Source organism: Thermobia domestica, chromosome 12 (genome assembly GCF_964235325.1).
Source record: "Thermobia domestica chromosome 12, izTheDome1.hap1.1, whole genome shotgun sequence".
Classification (NCBI taxonomy): Eukaryota; Metazoa; Arthropoda; class Insecta; order Zygentoma; family Lepismatidae; genus Thermobia; species Thermobia domestica.
In genome coordinates, this window is record NC_137465.1 from 63,749,746 (window position 1) to 63,770,262 (window position 20,517).

Consider the following 20,517-nt stretch of genomic DNA (forward strand, 5'->3'; position numbering starts at 1 on the left):
TCGACTCAATATAGTTGTGAAATTTCTTGCAGGCGTTCTCCTCTAAGTATTTCAGCGGGTTGAGTTTCGTGCGTCTAAAAGCTAATCCTCAACGGCTATGAAGTGGGGAACATTGTTGGCTAACTACTGCTGGTTCATCTTCGTCTTATGTGCCGGCGCGCAATCTTGATGAAATATCCATTCTGCGCCAGAAAACACAGTGTGATTCAATGGTTTCACTACCTTCTCCAAAACATCGTTCTGCTAATTTGCTGCCTTGATCTTGACTCCTTGTTCGCAAAAGTGCAGCTGGGCCACCCCGTAGCAAGACACGCCCCACCAAGCCATCACGGAAGCTGGGTGGTGGACTCTTTGGATCCTAAGAATTTGTTCGGCAGCTTCCGGAGAACTGTGGGCATAAATTCCGTAATTTTATCGGTAGAATTTTTATTGTACGCTGAATATTTTTTCATGGGTGAACAGGATTCGCCTGTGTTTTACGTTCGCGTGCCGCTGGAGTATCCTCTTGGCTCTTGTGGCTCTTATCTTCTTTAAAGTTGCTGTCAACAGTTGTTCTGTGATTCTTCTATAAGCCTATTTGATGATGCGGGACATCATTCTCTTCGGTATATTCATCTCTCGTGCCATGATTTTGTTTTCGAAGAGGATTTCGACGAATTCCCGCAGCTACGGCTTTCACAGCTGCTGGCGTTCTTGAAGTGCGTAGGCAGCCACTTATTGTTCTGTCATCGGTCAAGAAGTGTTGTTGAACCGTTTGATGCACCGATACACAAATTTTCGCGTAATTTGCAAATTCTTTAGAAGATTGAAAACCTCTACCGGCGACTTGTTGCCCTTATGGAACGCGGTCACAGCGGTAAGATTCTCTTTGATACCTCAATCCATGTTAACTGGACGAGTGAACGACACAAACTGGGGACTGGTTTGCACTACAGGTTTGGCACGATGTTGTTTAAACAAAGTTGATCGTGAACGTCAGTTGAATTGGCCGTGTGGCGCTAGTGAACTTAGGTACAGATCTTATGGCATGACAATAATGATAACTAGATGGTCATTTGTAATAGTATCTTCTAACTAACTAACTAACTCTATGGCCTATGGAATCCGGAGGTTCAATGCCGCGTTCAGAAAAGTTCTCAATTGACTTTTGTCCTTAGTCAACTGGATCCTACTTTGTATTCCTATTTCTACAAGATCCATCTTAATATTGTCCTCCCATCTGCACCTAGCTCTTCCTGATGGTCGTTTTCCGATTGAATTTCCAGTTAAAACTTTGAAAGCGTTCCTACTTTGTCCCATTCTTGCTACTTGACCTGCTCATCTGACTCTCCTAGACTTAATGATCCTAACAATGTTTGGTAAACGGTACAAATTATGCAGTTCCTCGTTATGAAGTTTCCTCCACTCCCCATTTCCGTTCTTCTCGAGTCCGAATATTCGTCTCAGAATCTTATTCTCAAATACTCTCCAACTAAGTTCTTCTCTCAGGGTAAGCGACCATGTTTCGATAGTTCCTTCTGCTATCATTAAAGTGAAAAGGGTAGTAACTGACACCAAAAGGAAATACAGTACATTGGACCACGAAGTTTATTTTATGGAGTTTTTTCGCTACCATACTAAGGTTTGCACTACATCAGATATATCTCGACAAACATATTTTTATTGCATTTCTGTGCAAAGTATAGTATATGGTGAGGAAAGTAGATGAAAGTTTATAAATCTGGTAGTAAAGTTATACGAAATATGTCAAAAAATGGAATTTGAGTTGAATTTTTTTATAATGATACAACTAGTTAAATGATTTTGGTCAAAACCGAAAAATGTTGGAATAGACCTTCCTCCCCCTAACCATACCCTTTGGTCGTAAGTTTGGTATAGGTAAAATGGCAATCATCAACTCTCGACTTGAGATTATATAGAAACAAATTTAATTGTATTTAAACGTAGTTTTCTGTGTTCAATGGATTAATTAAATATAATTGTGTTACCGTACCTTCAACCTATTTCTTCATGGTAAAAGTTTTGGTGTGGGAAAAATCTGTTACTTGGAGACATTTACCTTATGGAGACAAAAATTTAAAAATTTACACTATGCATGCAAATTTGGTATTACCATTCAAGGTTAAGGTGGTCTTTCTTAAAAACAAGTGCATTTTTTTTTGTCTCACTTGTCACAACAGTCACAACAGTCTCACTTGTCATCAATCATCCAAAGATATAATTTCTACAGTTGAAGTGACACTATGAAGGCTAACTCAATCAGTAACACTTAAACAAATACACCCTATTTTTTAATCAGTACGTGTTAGGATAAACCAACTGTCTTTCTCTTAAGAAATTCACATTTCATATCGTAGTTAGATGCGTTTAATTGTTATTTTTCTATCAGCAGTTTTATCTTAAACTTTTGACCCAAATGAGGTTACAATCTGTAAGAAGAAAACTAATTGTATCCATCTTTGTTCAGAAGAAGTTGAATAGATAATGGTGCCTTTAGCTGTCGCAGAAATCGTCTTCTGACTCTTGAACAAAAGCGCACTCGGTAAATCACATCATTGGTTATTTTAAACTGTTTGAATGTGAGTAGAACAATTTTCGGTCGCAATTCGTCACTATGGACGAATGTTGGGTTTATCACTATCAACCCGAAAACAAACATCATTCCAAACAGTGGAAGCACCATTCATCCCCTACCCCAAAGACGACGAAGACCACCCTTCTGCTGTCAAGGTAATAGCATTAATTTTATGAGATTGAGATTATCAAGGTATGCTATTGATTGATTACATTCAAAGGAGTCACATCATCACAATATTATGCTTGTAGTGTTAGGGGACAACATTATGCTTGTGAAGAAAATCAAAATATCAAATCCAAGAAAAAAAGACCACAAATGCCGACCAGAGCAGTTCTCTAACATTCGGCAATGCTTCAGGCCACATCTCAGAAGTTTTTGTGGCAAGTATTCATGAATATGAATTTGAACTCTTCCCTCATTCACCTTTTTCACCTGGTTTCGCCTCTCATCCTTCTATTTGTTCACGAATATTTAAAAAGCTCAAGCTGCACGAGGATTCGCAACTGATGTTGACATCATTACAGCGATCACGACCTAAATATTCCTATACTGCTGTGATAAGGGCTCTTCAGCATCGCAGCATTTACAAGAGAAGTACGTTAAAAAATGAAAACGTTATGAAATCTGTATCTCTTACAGTTTGTTGAATGAAAATTAATGGGAAAGCTTTAAATGGTAAGAAAATAATAAGGCGAAGTAAAAGAATTATAAATGATAAGGGACTATATCTCAGACCAACCTTCGAAACCGCAGAATCTTTTAGCCTCGTCATTGTTCCCTCTCCTCTAAAAGTATTGTCTAACCTCACATTCACTCGCACAAACGAACACATTTCTTACGAATAATTTGATTGACATTGGTGTGCGCATGCAATGATGATTAGAGAAAGTGGGACTGGTCTACAACCAACCACGGGATCTCATTTTTGTAAGATGTTGCAACATTGGGATCAACTATAGTTCGTAGAAATATTCCTAAGTTTTGCATTAAAAGAATATCAAATTACTGTAGTACGAAACTTTTATACATTTTCTGGTTTTACTTCGAGTAGACCAAAGATATCTTCATGTTTTAATACATCATTTCCACTTTACTGAGAACAGTTTGATTTTAGATCTAATTTAGAAACACACTTTAAAGAGGTATTTCGTGGATATAGTTAGCACACTCGCCTTCACGTTTAACATGCGGATTCTGATTTCGACATTAAGTTGTAGATCCATGTTTCATGTAGCTTTAGTTCTGATAAAAGACAATAAACTGAAAGCAAACCAAACAAAGCAAAACGCGATTACCCAGATCAATATTAATACAAAACATTAATTTCATTAGTTTCCAGAATATTATTATTATTATTATTATTATTATTATTATTATTATTATTATTATTATTATTATTATTATTATTATTATATTAAATCAATTTTCTAGTTTTACATCGTATGGGTCTGCTTTTTAGGCTAAAGTAAAAGGATGATTAATGAAAGTGATTTATTGTAAAAATAATTGGAGGAATGAGAATGTGGGGGGAAACGGGACAACTTCTAAAAAATCCACAGACACCACACCACCACTAACTTGTGTGAACGAGATGGGACCAAGAATAACATGCACCAACGGTGAGCACTCTACAATTAAATAATAACAAAATTGTTATTTTACATTAATCGTGTCCATGGGTTTTCTCGGGGTACTCCCATTTCCTCCAATTTCTCATTCCACCAATTCTTCCATAATCACCCACTTGCCTTAACCAGATTTCTCTCAGCCAAAATGGCATGATCATGGGACGTTAAATTGAAATAATTCATTTCATTTTTCATTACAGCTTATGTCAGAGTGGAATTTCTGTGTTCTTTCGAACAAAGAACAAACATTGTACTAAAGCAAGCTTAAATGACATTTTGAAACGCCATGTATACAAGCAGAAGAAGTTAGTCAAATCCAAACAACTTTCCTTACTCCTTTTCTTTAAGCAGTTCTCAAAGTGGCGTCCACGGACTCCTTGAGGTCCGCGACGCCTAAAAATTGAAATGTGTTGTAATAAAATGGAACTTACAGCTGTTATACAAGAAGTATTTTTTTTTTCAGTTACTAAAAAGGAAGTAATTAGAAATTATACCTACGCTTGTAAATTTAAATATTTCCCTACTTTACTAAGTGTCTGCCCTGTAAGTATGAAGAGTTGTCTAAAAAGACATTGCGACATTTGATGCCTTTCCCTACTACTTATGTGAGGAGATCTTTTCTGCTCTTTGCAGTATTAAAACATTAAAGTCAAATCGTCTTAATATGGAATCGGACCTAAGATTGATGGTAACAGATAACAAGGTTCCAGATTTCAATATAATTATGGAAAAACAGAAAGAATTTCATTCCTCACATTAGTGACCCTACATTTGAGAACATTGTTTATCAAATGGATTTTTTTAAAAGAAAACATTGATTTTTAGTCTTGAAAGTTATTGTATTTTCAATTGAAATTTCGTTCACTAGGAAACAGTACAAGTGATGCATCTTTGGAATAAATTACTTATTGCATTATGTTTCTTCATCTTTTTCTTGTCACTGGTAATTCTAATTAGTATATGTTAAATACCATGTAAAATTTCAGATAGCATTGCAAGGAGGTCCGCAGATCACTTTCCGAATGAACAGAGGGTCCGCGTTGTCGGAAAGTTTGAGAAGCACTGCTTTAAGGTCGTACATTCGTTGCAAAACTAATTACGAGAACTTAAAGAGTTTTGAAGACGCTACTTTTTAAATAAAAATAAATGATTCTTTCGTGCCAAATTTTTGCCTCATCTATAATTGATAATTGAAAATAATTTAGAAAATTATCACTACTTGTTTTGAACGTTACTTTCATATTGTATCCCTAGTAGGGCCACAACTTTTGTATAAACATTCTATATTTTATTTTCCATTAGTTTTATAAAAGCTTCATTTGTTTAAAAAAATCGTTTATCGTTGAAAAACTAGTTCACATTAATACCAGAAACACTCGTCAGAAAAGAAATTGATGGAAACACTGTCTCTGCACAACTACGTGAGTTTTCGTCTGCTGGGGAAGAATAGCCCGAGTGTCTTAGGTTATATCTTGGAAGTGAGACTAGCAAAACAAGAAAACTTTGAGCAGACTGCGTGGCTTAATGCTTGTTTCATATAGCCTCGCTACTGAAACGGACGTTAAACTCAAAATCAACTCATGCGTGGGTTTAATCGGGGTTCTCCCGTTTCCTCCCACTTTCTCCATTCCAGCATTTCATTCATTTCTCATCATCACCGTCTCCTTTAGCCTAACCGGCATAGCCGTGGGACGTAAAACTCAAAGATTTTATTTTTTTCATTTTCAAAATCAACTCAACTCAACGTTGATTAAAGTTCTATGAAAATTAAAATCAATGCACAAGCGAAGTGACCAGGCTCAACAATGAGAAACTGGCTCCATTGTAATGCAGTGGACAGTTTGGTATCAAGCGTTTCCTTTAACCTAAAGGGCATGATCGTGGGACGTTAAACAAAAAAAAAATATTTTGATGATCAATTATTTCAACTGGTGGATAGTGGATAGTGCTTGGAGAAACTCCGCTAAGGCAGTAAAAAAGATCAAACGAAATTTCAATTACCAAGCAGCTATCAATTTAGTCTATCTATTCCGAAGAAAACAGATTTAGAAATTCGCTTTAGTTTAAGTTATTGGGAGTAACGGAGTTAGATACTAACTTCATAATGCTATATTGCTATGAAGCCCACTAGCGTCATCCTAATACCAAAAACTCACCCCAACTCAAGTCCTATTTTCAAAAATTTTCAAATGGTTCATCCATTCTATCTACATCAGTTTAATAAGTAACTTGGTCCACATGCTGATAATGGCGCTAACGTCATCCGTCTATGCAATAATAAAGTTTGCTTCCTCATAATCATAAAGATGGGTGCTGTGTTTACTTACACCAGAGCAGAGAAAAAGACGTGTCGCTGAACAAAAATTGGCCGAGCTGCGATATGAACTGCTTCCATGTCCTGCCAATTCACCAGATATAGCTCCACCATCTTTCCGAAAGGAGGTGGGCTGATAAGGGCCATTTTTCGCCCATCAGGCCCGAGATGTGAAATGCATGGTTTTCAATAGTATACCTCATAAAAATAAGAAAACAAATATATTTTAACGGAAAGCGCTATAAGTGAGAGGTAAAAAAAAAAAATAAACAAAGAGGTAAGTCGTGTGTTAATGAAGGAACGTAAACACTAATGTCATGAGTTGTAATCCGAGAAAGCAATAGTAAATAGAACACTAACGGCAAGAATAAGAAGAATGAAGTCTACTGCGACTATGGGATCAATATATTACATCGGAAATAATCAAGCATAGATAATAATCAGACAGCTGGAGACACTTGTAGCTAGTTTGCAGATTAGGCATCGTGCTTGCTGTCGTCATCCGAATCGCCACTGGACCATCCTGCAGGCGCCATCTTGTAGTGTATGAGTATATTCTAGACTTGGTTTCTTAACTGCGGTGGTATTGTGGCGCCAGTAAGCCAGAAACCATAGTACGGAAGCAACATGCGCACAACATCTGACGAGCCGTGCGCCTACTTTACATTGACAGTACCACTGTATGTGTGCGATGTTGTTTTGCTCTGTTTTAATCCAAATATTATAGGTTTTAAATCTTATGTGTCGTGATCGTAACTGAACTCGGAGAACAGAAGCATCGTCATGATGTACCTCGTATGTACAGAGAGTACATTCCTTCGTCACTTAAGTGCTCGTGAGTGTAAGATTGGCTATATATATATATGGGGGTGGGGGTGTTTGTGGGTATGGGTATGTATTAACTTGGATCAGACACATCAGGTAGTTATTGTTGGTCGTTGTTTTTCATCTTTCCCTTAGTATTGCAATATAGCGTATCAATGAATTCCCATAGGTACTTCATTGACGTGTGGTATGTATGATTCTTTGATATATATATGAGAAATTCATGCCATTCTGCGACTGGTTTTCCTGCTCGCACCTTTACTCATACCACTTTCAGAAATGACACGCTTTCTCAATACTCCATAACGTGCTGTCTCTATTTTTGCTGCCCTACACACATCCGCGCAAACAATACATTTTCTTTATATATTTTATTGACATGGTGAGCATGTATTTTCAGTCACAATCGGTAAATAACATCAGAGCTGGAGTCTCCAGTTGAACTCGTACATTACAGCGTATGAACGGTAGTCATCGCTATATACTCTCACGCAATACATTTTGTTCTCTAATAGGTAGAAGGACACACTGAACCAAAATCAATTAGTACTCATATCAAAGGTTACACAGCGTTATATTATGACGAGTCAGATTTATTTTGGTTCATCGACTCCTTCTTCCTAAAAGCCTCCATCAAAGACAGCAAACATTACCAAAATGTCGCAAAACGCTGAAACGAACTCTTTTTGGGCACTCATTTCTATGACTTACTATTTTCTTTATCACGTATCTATTATGTTTACATATGCATCATATCTTCTAGTATACAAATACATTGCAAACTTGTCGGAATCGGACACTTCATTTTTCAGTTGTCTGATGGGCGAAAAATGGCCCTTATCCGCCCACCTCCTTTAAGACTTTCTCAACACGACAAAAATTTGAGTCAAATGAAGAGATCATATAGGAAGTAACATTTACTTTGAAAGCCTCGAAGAAACTCATTTCCATGTAGGAACCGCGAAGCTGGGGACACGTTGGAGCACGTGCGTTGAACTTCGATGGGTACTATAAAAGTAACCAAGAAAGTTCTGTCGCTTTTTGTGGAGGTTTGTGTTCAACTGACACTCACACCGTGAATTGAATGCGAATGGAGATAAGGCGAAGGTCAATTGTTGGTATGAGTATCTAACATACTATCTGGTTGTGGCAGATCAGTTACACCGTGAACTTGTGTAAGGACAGAGGGAACATGGGACCTCCACAGATCATCGCAAGGGCGTGTATGCTGTACGAGTTTATACTGGGGTCAAACGCCGCTGCAGCGCGGCGGATGATATGCCAGGCCTTTTGTGAGGGTGTCGTGACTATGCGGACAGTGCAGCAGTGGTTTAACAAGTTTAAGGACGGTGACGAAACACTCGAAGAAGCACCGCGTGCCGGAAGACCAACACATGTACAAAATGAAGATCTTCAGGCAGCAATTGAGGCGAATAGTGGCCAGACATATGAAGAACTGGGACTACAATTCAGTGTAAGTGCAGAAACCATTCGGCAGCACCTCCATCAACTTGGGAAGCACTACAAGTTGGGTCGATGGGTCAAACATGATTTGACTCCGGGTTAGAAGGCAACGCGAGCAGACACCTGTTTCTTTGCTGTCTCGTCTGAGCAAGGAGCCATTTTTGGACAGACTGTTGACATGTGATGAGAAGTAGGTCTTGTACGAAGCTCCACGGCGCATCATCATTGGTTAACATCCCATGAATTGGTTCCAAAAACAGCCGAAACCAGCATTGCACCAGAAGAAGGTCATCCTGTGTGTTTGGTGGACTGCTCGTGGTATCGCGCATCGGGACTGCTACCGCTGGGCATCAATGCAAGTGTGTACTTTTAGCAGTTGACCTGTGTTCAAGAAAAACTCAAAAGTCTGGAGAAAGCACTTCTGAATAGCAAAGGGGTTCTCCTGTTACAGGATAATGCTAAGCTCCACGTGGCTAGGATGACCCGTGACACCATTCTACGCCTTGGATGGAAAGCACTATTGCATTAACCATACTCCCCAGACATTGCACCGTCCGATTATCACCTGTTCCATTCCTTGGACAATCACCTTAGAGGACGCCAGTTCAAATCGCTACTAGAGGTGCAAAATGCACTTGATACCTTCTTCGCTTCACGGCGCACCAAATTCTACCGCGATGGAATCCATGGCCTTCCAGAACGTTGACAGAAGATCGTCGATACTGATGGGGACTATTTTTGATCTTCCAGGTTGTCTTAGGATACATATTGATGTTCGAAGATGGTGGGTAAAAACCGGCAGAATTTTCTTGGTTACCTTTATAAAATCACAGTGCACTTAGATATAACAATTTAAATACGTCAATATGTTCACATATCAAAGCTTACAGAATGAATCGGAAGCATAGATACGGAAGGAACAGAAAAAAAAAGAAAAACTATCTTAGCGATTGTATGGTAAGATAGCCAACTCCTCCGTTTCTCATTGAGTGCTGTTATCAATACGATAGACCGCATTAGCAACGTTAGAAAATGCAGACAGATCAGAGAATTTCGAAAAAATGTATGCGAACGGAAATAGAAGGGTTGGATGCAAGAACCAGATAGGTGCAAATTTGAGATTTTGACATGTTCCAGTTAAAAAAAAAAAAAAAAAAAAAAAAAAAAAAAAAAAACTCTTCATTGTGTACAAGAATCATGTGGATTCGATGATTATTATATTCAGTTTTACAATGTAAAAGGAGGTATACCTTCTACAAACCGTGTTCATCGGGAAGTTACAGCAAGAAGCGGGCAGCTGCGGAAAAAAATCTAAAAGTGGACTTACCTGGTTCTTGCATTCAACCCTTTGACTTGACAGAGATTTCCTGTATCGCTGAAGAAAGGATGGATTTAGCCCCCCTTCTTCTTCTTCTTTTTTCCCCAGAAATTGAAGTATTTTGTCGGAAGAATTTTGAGAAACTGTTGAAATCACATTAAACTACCTACCATTTAAGGCGGAATCCAAACCACCATAAAACATTCAAATCTTAAAGTTCTTCTACCGGGAATTAGACCAGTAATCACGTGCACTAAAGACGCTCATTAGCCATTAGACTAGGGTGACCAACCGTCCCGTAAAAACGGGATTGTCCCGTATTTTCACTACTATTCCCGGTGTCCCGAAAAATTCTTCCGGGACGCCAAAATGTCCCGTATTTACGTACATTCGGTACAAAAAACCTTTCGAATCGCTAAAATTTCCTAATTTATATTATTTTTTCTAAGCTATGTGATTATATTGGAATATGTCTAATTATTGAGCAACGTCACTACGACTTTGCGATATTGGATGTAGTAGCTGCATTGTTTTCCCTCCTAGGCCTCCCCACTCCGCAGACAACAGTGCAAGGGGCTGGAAGTCTTATAGAGAACAATGTAACATGTTTTTACTCTCTTGTTTGGGCGCATTGAGGCGCTATCATCAATACAGTACTGTCTTTCCGCGATGTGACTAACACCCCTGTAAGACGTAACACTACGAAAGGAGAACAAAGATATAGAACTATAAAAGTAAAAGTAAAAAGAAAATCAGTTGTAAGTGAAATAATGTTTAAAAGTAAGAAAATACAAATAAAAGGATTTGGAATCTGATGCTGGGAGTAATTATAAATCCTGTCGGTGACAGATTTGAGCGCTCATATATTTTTAGTAATGTTTTCAAATATTTCATTTTTTTTGTTAGTTACTGCTAGTTACTTATCTAATTAATTCCACGACCTTTTCCATACGTTTTAAAACGAAAAAGTGTAAATTTGCCCTTTCTGTGAGAGATACAAAGAGAGACATAGAGAGAGAGAACGGAGAGGCTAGGGGAGCAATCTATCCAGAAATAAAAGGTGTCCCGTTTTTTCTAGTTGACGATTTGGTCACCCTACATTAGACCACCGAGAATTGCTTCAAATACTTTTGCTTCTACGTAGATCATCAAACAAAATATTACTTCATAACATTTTTCTGAATGCAACAGTGAATGTTAGCTAAACTGAATTTAATTCCGAGCCACCAAGAAAATTATCTCAGTTGCCTGACCTTACTGTTCTGGGCACGGACCTGCTTAGAATCGAACATAAAACACTTCTCAGAAAGACGAGTTCTGTATTATTGAGTCACGGCGGAAGATACAAATAACAGACTAATACAAATACCGGTATATTACTCGCCATTGTCAAAATAATATAACAGTAACGTTTCATATATTGTTACAAGTCCTGATAAAGTAGTTTAAGTCATTAATGGAAAAATGCTGCGGTATACAGTTGCATTCAGTTGGAAATGAACAATTTCAACATTTGAAATTTTGTACCGTATACTATTACATATCTATTCTATTTAAACTTACTTACGATATCTTGACTTCAGAGATGCATGCCGATAACGATGATTTGATACTTAAATTAGTTTTTTTAATATGTTACCTAGATACTTCAATCCATTGTTGTGTAAAACTTATTGAATCCTTAATAGTCATAGCTTTGAGACTATTGTTTATAGATCTCGATTGAACAATGAGATATACAGGTAGTGTCCAATATAAAAGGAAAATAATTGCTGCGGCAGTAGTCCAGAGAGTAGAGGCTACGGGCAGTAGCGTAACGATAGGTGTGCGAACCTGCCTCCCTAAAAAACAATTCGGGCCCTCTAAAAGTATAGTCTCACCTAAACTAACTGAGTTTACATAAGTTATAGTAGGCTTGGCACATTTTACGTTTTTCTTGGACATCCTACGTTATTCGTTTTACTTTAGTAAAACAATTTATTACGTTTTTTTAATAAATGCGAGAAATGATAGTCCTAAACGCCACTAAAATGTTATATATATATATATATATATATATATATATATATATATATATATATATATATATATATATATATATATATATATATAAGATAGTGCATAGAAGCGAACATTATATGAATGGCAAATCTAAAATCCATAGCTGAGAACAAAATATTAAGTACGTTCAATATTTCATTATTATCCTTTGATTTGTAATGAAAAACGAATTATAACCATTGACGATTTCAGAAGATTCTCCCCGGGGGATAGTCAATATATGAATGAGAGAAAACTAATAAAACATTATTAGTCAACTTTGAGCATGGTCGAAGATAACTTATGGCCACGAAATTTATGTCGACAGGGTCTCAAATCTTGCCCCAGGTCATGCCCTGAAATCATCACTGTTTGAAAGGTTTCCTTAACAAATAGAATATTACATTTATTTCTCGTTCTACGTTTTGAAATGGAAAAATCATAATTTTAAAGATAATTATAATACGATAAGCATAAAGATTTATAGAACTAATAAAGTAAATATTCTTGTGTAAGTTATCGATTTCTAATCGGATTAAAACTCGAATATTCGTTTGCATCGCACTTTAAAGTAAATCATCTCTCTATATAATTCTTACTGGAAAGCATGTTTAACTCCAATTACTTAATCAATATTTTTAATAATATATTCTTATTGTAACACTATTATATTCAATGCTTTATACGCTTCATTTCCCAAAGCAAAACCTCGCAAATTTGTAGTGAACTAGTGAATATTATCAAATAAATTAGCATTTAGTTTACGTAAATACTACATCGCTTGATTTGAAACTTCGTACTTAAATGAAATGAAATGAAATCTTTGAGTTTTACGTCCCACGGTTATGCCGGTTAGGTGACGGTGATGAGATGGTGATGATGAGTGATGAATGAAATGGTGGAATGAAGAAAGTGGGAGGAAACGGGAGAACCCCGAGAAAACCTACGCACACGGTGTTTGTCCACCACAAAGTTCACTTGGTGGGGAAGGATCGAACCCGGGACCCCAAGCACCAGAGGTGAACGCTCTTCGTACTTAAAATAATAATAATAATAATAATATCATAGCCATATCTTCATCAGAATTTCAGGCTTAGTCAATAAAATTCAACGTAGTCTTTATTCAAAGTTCTATTTAATCGAATCCGATAGAAATACAAAGAGAAACTTTGAGAACAGGTAAAAGAAAAATGTTAGTTTTGTGGGATTGGAAGTAACGTTTAAAAGTTCTTTACAATTTACAGACAAGTGACTTAAACACTTTTACCTTTTCTCAGCGGTTAAATTCAGCTGGGGTCCACCGGGGCTCGGCCCCGGTACTTTTTTGGGTGCCGGGGCTGAGCCCCGGATCTTTTCTCATTGCTTTTTTTTTTTTTAACTTTCTCCGCATCTGAAATAATGTTGATAAAATCCGTACTTAAACTTTCCTTTGTGACTGTTTCGGTAGCTCGGTGGCTCACATAATGTAAAATTCAAGTACATTGTTGAGGCAACCGGGGAGTAAAAAAAAAAAAGCAGAATCAAGGTTCTTTTCTCTCCAGCCGCTGCTGGTAGTTTTCTTTTTTCTATTTGTTTTTCAACAGGGGTATAACTGAGCTATAAAATCCTTGGGAGGGGGATAGTGACAGAAACTAAGAAGTTCTTTTTTCTGCTGTTTTCAAACGAACTACAAAATAAAAATAAAAAAGAAATAAGAGTACTCATTACCTTTCCTCTTTTTCTGAAAGCTATAGAGGCGGAAATTTCATCTTGCGAACTCAAAATTGACCCCCTACACTTTCTATGTGTAACGAGTCGCCCTTGAGGACACCCTTCGGCTCTGCGACTGGATGGACTCGTCCCATGATGTCGACGTAAGAGAAGCAAGACATTGTTAAAAAATAATAAAAAAAGGGAATGGAAATTAACATAATGTAACAATGCTGTAGAAAACATGTTAGCTCTCTTATGAACTCATGTTTAATCTTTGTATTTTTCAGTTAATAATTTTTAAAAGAAAGAGTAGGGAGTGCGCGAATACAGGAATAAAAATGGAAATAATTCATGTCTGCTTGCGCGTCATGTGGTTGATAGGCTTCGTGTTATGCGGCTGCTTTGTGCCCGCATACTTTCTCCTAGTTTCTTTTATGGAACAGATCGTCTTCTTCGAGTTGTTTAGTTTGTTTGACTGAACGGATCGTCTCCTTCGAGTTGCTTGTGTAGCGTTGGAAATGGAACGGAACGTCTTCCTCGAGTTGCTTTGTGTCGATGCCTGTGTGTGTGTTCAACAGTGATGTCGAACGGGGGCAATGAATATATTGGGAATTACGGCTGAATGAAAGAAAAGTGTTGAATATAGTGATTTGTGCTATGAAGTTAATTCTAGTTTCTCAGTGGCAAGCTATTCTGTTAAGCTTCTTTTCTTTTTTTTTAACTGAAAGATTTCAGGAGATTAGGAGCCGAGGCAGGTGTTGTGTGGGGGACCAAAGGAGGTCAACTTTGTGCCCGCTTATATTTTCCAAATTTATCCAAATAACCAGTGTAATCGATTGATTACGATAGCTTTAGAGTTATATCTGGTTAGTTTATGGTGCCTTTTAGCCCCAAGGATAAATTCTGCTTTCGATGGGACGCTAAATTTGTGAAAGAAAGAAAGAAACTGAGAAACGAAAGAGTTACTTGCTTTGGTTTTAATGCAGGAAGCTGTTCTTTTTAGTGAGCTATACTGCTATGACAAGTACTCGTTTGTGTGCCAAAAATTATTCCTGTTTGAATTTTTTGGCGAGAATCTTCTAAAAGGTTCTATGTTATTAGTGCCGATTTTGACCAATATGTTCGTTTGCTTCTTGTGACGTTTCTATGGTCAGTTAAAGAAGCCCAGGCCAATATTGAAAGATCGAGAGACAAGGTAACAGAGAAAAGAAAACTTTGGGTGAGTGAAATTTCAATTTTAGTAGTAGATGTGTCACATTGTAAACTAATCCTGTCTGGTTGTCAGTAGAATTTTTCCGCTTCGACTAGGACATTATTTGTATTCGAATTAAATTGCCATAGTAGGGTAATGTTCAATGTTCTAGACAAATCCTCCCCAGAATATTATTTAAAATTGGTGGAATGGTGATTCGGAAGAACAGCTACGAACTAGTTTGAAGAATAGAATTAAGTTTCGCGATTATTCCTTGTGGATATGTTTCTATATTTTGTAGCTTTAGTAAGACTCGTTGAACCGTGCATTAATTTTTTTTTCTGAATGGTTTTCATTGAAATTCTTGATCGTGCACTAAAGAGTAAATATTTCGCAATGCATTTGAATTGAAGGTTAATTACGCAGACATTTATTTTTCTTCAAACGATTAGTAATAGTGGAAATAGTAATTTTCATCATTTGGAAATTTAGTATATTTCTTGAATATTGTACAGTCGCCTCAAAAAAATAATTGGACTAGGTGTTTTTTAGTAACAAGTGTTGCTTATTATATTTATTGAAAATTGAATGAAATTTACTACATATGATTGACTTTGAGTTTGTCGATGTCACCAATTAAAGGTTAAAGTACAGTCGGTGCCAAAAGTATTGGTAACATAGGCTTTTGAGTCAACATTGAGAATTTTATATGCTATTGAATGGAAGAATTTTTCTCTGAATAAAATTTTTGAATTGAGTAAATCTTGTTAATACTCATTAGCTTCAGATTTATTATATTCTTAATTTTTTTAATTACTTCGAGAATTTACTTTTGGCTTTGAATGTTATATTTGAATGAATTTAGAATCAAAGCATTTTGAAGTACCGAAATTGCTGTTTGACATTGCAATTGAATTAACTATCGAGCTTTTGAATTGAGATTAATTGCATTATTGTTAGATTTGGAAATCAGTTTCGAATATTTTGCAGTCGATGATATTATTTTTTTTTTAAAAAAATACTTTTGTTGTTATCGTTGCCTTGTGTATATATATTAATCTAACGCATTAGTAATAATAATAATAATAATTTTATTGTCCTTCAACCAATTATGGCAATAGACAACGTCAAAATATACATAAAAATTACAATATACATAAAAATTACAATATGTTAACTTTCACATTTAATTTGCGTAAAGTATTCATCTAATGAATAAAACGGTCTTTCTAATAGCCAATTGTATAATTTATGTTTAAACACACTCATGGGACTTGAAGATAATTCACTTGGTAACTCATTATACAATTTTATGCCTAGTACATCATAGTTGTTCTTCGACTTATTGAGTCTCTTATATGGTACATCTATGAGTTTATTGTACCTTGTATTGTACGAATGCAAGTTGTATCTACACTGTAATTCAGGTAGTCTGTTTTTCACATACAAAATAGCTGTATATATATATATATATATAAATTTATCACAGTTAATATTCTCAGATTTCTAAATAAAGGTTTACAATGCACTGTTTGACGTGAATTTGTCATAATTCTAATTACTTTTTTCTGTATTAACAGGATATCATTGACACGTGAAACATTTCCCCAAAAGAGTATACCGTATGAGACAATACTTTGAAAGATTGCAAAATATGCAGTTCTTACGTAACCATCTGATACATAATGTTTCAGTCTTTTCAGAAGGTAGACTACTCTAGATAACTTACTAGCTATATACTGAATATGTGGTTCCCATGATAACCTACTATCTACATAAATACCCAGAAATTTTACACTATTTGTGATGTTAATATTTGGAACTTCTCTCAAGCCGAATAACATGTGTTTTACTTCTATTGAGATGAAAACAATTAGCTTCAAACCACTTACTTGCTTCCGTTAAAACGCTATTTGCCAAGTGTACAATGTTATCTACATCGTGGTTTATGTTTACAAAAGTGGAGTCATCAGCATACAATATCGATTGAGCATGTACACAACTTGGTAGATCATTGATCATTATGGTAAACAACAGTGGACCAAGCACCGACCCTTGAGGAACGCCACACTTGAGACTTTTCATTTGAGACTGTATACCGTTTGTTAAGACAACTTGCTTTCGGTCTTCCAAATATGTTTTAATTAAGGTCAGCCCAGTGCCATTTATACCATATCTACTTAATTTATTCAAGAGTAGACTGTGGTCTACGCAGTCAAAAGCTTTGCTCAGGTCACAAACTGTAGCATGAGCAAAGAACCTATTTTCAAAAGCTTGTGTAACCTCTCTCACCAGCACGTCAATGGCGTTAATTGTTGATAGGCCTGCCCTAAAACCAAATTGAGATTTACTTATTAAGTTATACTTATTAAAAAAATTACTTAGCTGAGAATACATAGCTGCCTCTATTATTTTTGAGAAAATAGGGACTAGAGAAATTGGTCGGTAACTACTTGGATCACTCTTATCACCTTTCTTATAGATTGGAACTACTTTACTTACTTTGAGCACACTTGGAAAATATCCCTCGATTAAGCATTTATTGATACAAAAAGTGAGTGGAAATAATATATGATCTATTACGTTTTTAATTATATTACTTGACAAATCATATATGTCAGTACTTTCAGAATACTTCATTTTGTTGACTATATCATATATTTCATTAGGAGTAACACTTACAAAACTAAATCTCTAGTTGGTATGCTGTACACGGTTTGGTATTGTGGTGTTTGTCCCTAGTGTAGTGGAGCATGCTACATTGCTACGTATTCTATCAACAGATTCAATAAAAAAATTATTTAATTCATCGGATGTTATAGGAATTGTTTCTTTCTTATTCTCGTTTGCAACAGAATTTATTACCTTCCATGCAGCTTTACATTTATTACTTGATGCTTCAATGTTGTTCATGATGTGTGTTTTCTTAGCTGTAATTATAGCAAGCTTGTATTCCTTCTTAGCACTTATATATGCATCTTTATTTGTTTTAGACTTTACATTATTATATCGATTATACAGTATCATTAGTTTACATTTCATATTAGCTAATTTTGGAGTATACCATTTCATTTTGTTGTTTCTGTTTCCCTTTCTATTGTTTTTAGTAATAGCTTTACATTTCCTTTTTGGAATTTGTGAGTTGAAAATATGAAGGAACACATCAAGAAAACGTTTGAAAACCTCACTGGCTGATAGTGTGTTTCCATAAACCTTGCTGGAGCCGCCCAGGTAATCGACCCAATTTACATAAGATAAGGCAGTTTTAAAATTTAACAGTTTATCTTCAGTCAATGGCCTAGTGGTAACATATTTTACATCTGTAATATTGAGAGTTTCGAAATTCTTCTTATCTATCTTAAATAAAACCATATTATGATCGAAAAAGGCAAAGTCTATAACTGTACTAGTAGCATAAGCTCTATTAATATTTGTTATTATGTTATCTAAGCATGCAGTACCTCTTGTGGGCTTACTATTTACGTAGTAAAAGTTAAATTGTCTTAAAAGATTTTTGAATTCAGTGACTGTCTGTTTGTTAGTTGTTACATCAAACTCTGCATTAAGGACTCCCCCAATAATAATCTTATAATTGTTAAAATTAGGCTTGCTAAGATAATTCAATAAATTTTCAAGTTTGTCTAAGAATTTAAAGGGGTATCCATTAGGGGATCTATACAGAGATACTATAATTAGTTTTATATCACCAATGACGATTCCTGAAAATTCAAAGTTTAGTTCGTCAGAAAGGTGCTCAAGATTTAATGAATTACAATTTGTTCTAATCTCGGTACTTAGATATATAGCTACCCCTCCTCGTATGTAACTCTTTCTACAGTAACTATTTACTAAGTAATAATTATCCAGTTTGTTAAATTTAATATTATCTTCTTGACACCAATGTTCAGACAAACAGATAACATCGATATTATTCTCATTGGCCACTTCATTTAGGACCAAAGTTTTCATATCAAGACCTTGTATATTAATATATCCTATACTATAATTGTAGTTATCTCTTAAACCTAGTATACTCTTGGGCACATTAGATTTACTATTCACATTAGGGTGTACCATTCTTACTCGATCGACCTCTGTTACTACTATCCGTTTTTTGGAAGTACCGGTATAACCCTACCTAATGTACTTTTACAAAAATCTTGGTTTAGGATTACTTCTACTATTTTATCACATACATAGGATTTACCCAGGCTATTTAAATGCAGACCATGAGTTGTATGAAAATGACTACCAATTTTACTTATATCTACAAACTTCACATTAGTATAGTGTTTGCAAAGGATGGAGAGTTCTTGATTCGCACTGTCAACCTCATTATTAACACATGACCAACTTGGTAAATCATAACGATGGGGAACAGAAAGAACCACCACATTTGTATTCCGAAGTTCTATCAATCTGCGCTTAAGAGACAACCTCAATCCATTCGTTTCGTTTTTCGCCACATCATTTGTTCCCGCCATTAAGACCACGACATCATTTGCACCCATGTTCGAACACATTCTCTTGCAATTTGCAGTTACCGCCATAAATTTTGCCCCCGGTTTTACTACACCGGTAGCATTGAATCCTCTTCTTGTCAATTCCGTAGCGATATTTCTGCCTTGGCTATCAGCGAACAGTTGTATTTTAGGTTTCTTTTGACAATTATTACTTACTACACCTCCACATATTTCATAATTATAAATTCTGTCTCTACTAAGTCCGTCCTGCTCCATGCTAATCTCGTTTTGTTTCGGAACTGTAACTATATTATCCACGCCTACTCCTTCTTGTAGTAACTTAAACCTATTTTGAGTCGGGAAAGGAGAAATGTAATTATATTGCTGGGTTTTGCACGTGTTCTTTTTAGAGGCAGTCTCCCACCTTCTATGCCCATTATTTGCGTCCGTATATCCATTCTGTGTATAATTATCAATAGGCCTTGCACTACTATGTTCTTTAAGTTTGTCGTTTTCAACCTGTAATTTTTGCAGGTCCTGTTGTAAAAGTGTTATGATCTCCAGCAGGGATTTCCTATCGCAATGTTTACAGTCATTTGTTTCATCTTCATAGTCTTTATCCTTCCCCCTATTGACATCATTACTGACACAACTGGGACACCACCATTCCGTATTTTCATCTGGAAGGTTATTTTCATTTATTTTAACACATTTAAAATGATTCCACTTATCACATAAATCACACAGAATTCCATTTCTCACTGTTTTACCACACTTTGTACACTTGTAATCACAAATCACTCGATTCTTCTTAGGAGCTCTTAAGGACGTGACTTCTCTATTAGGCGCCATCTTAAACAGTCCGTCCCGAGAAAGACACAACCACCTTTTTGTTGTAATAAAGTTTGTTATTCAAAATTTGAATTTTGGTTTCTCATTAATTATTATTATTAATTGTTACCAGATTTAATTTGTGCATTACGATAAACGTATTCACAAGGAA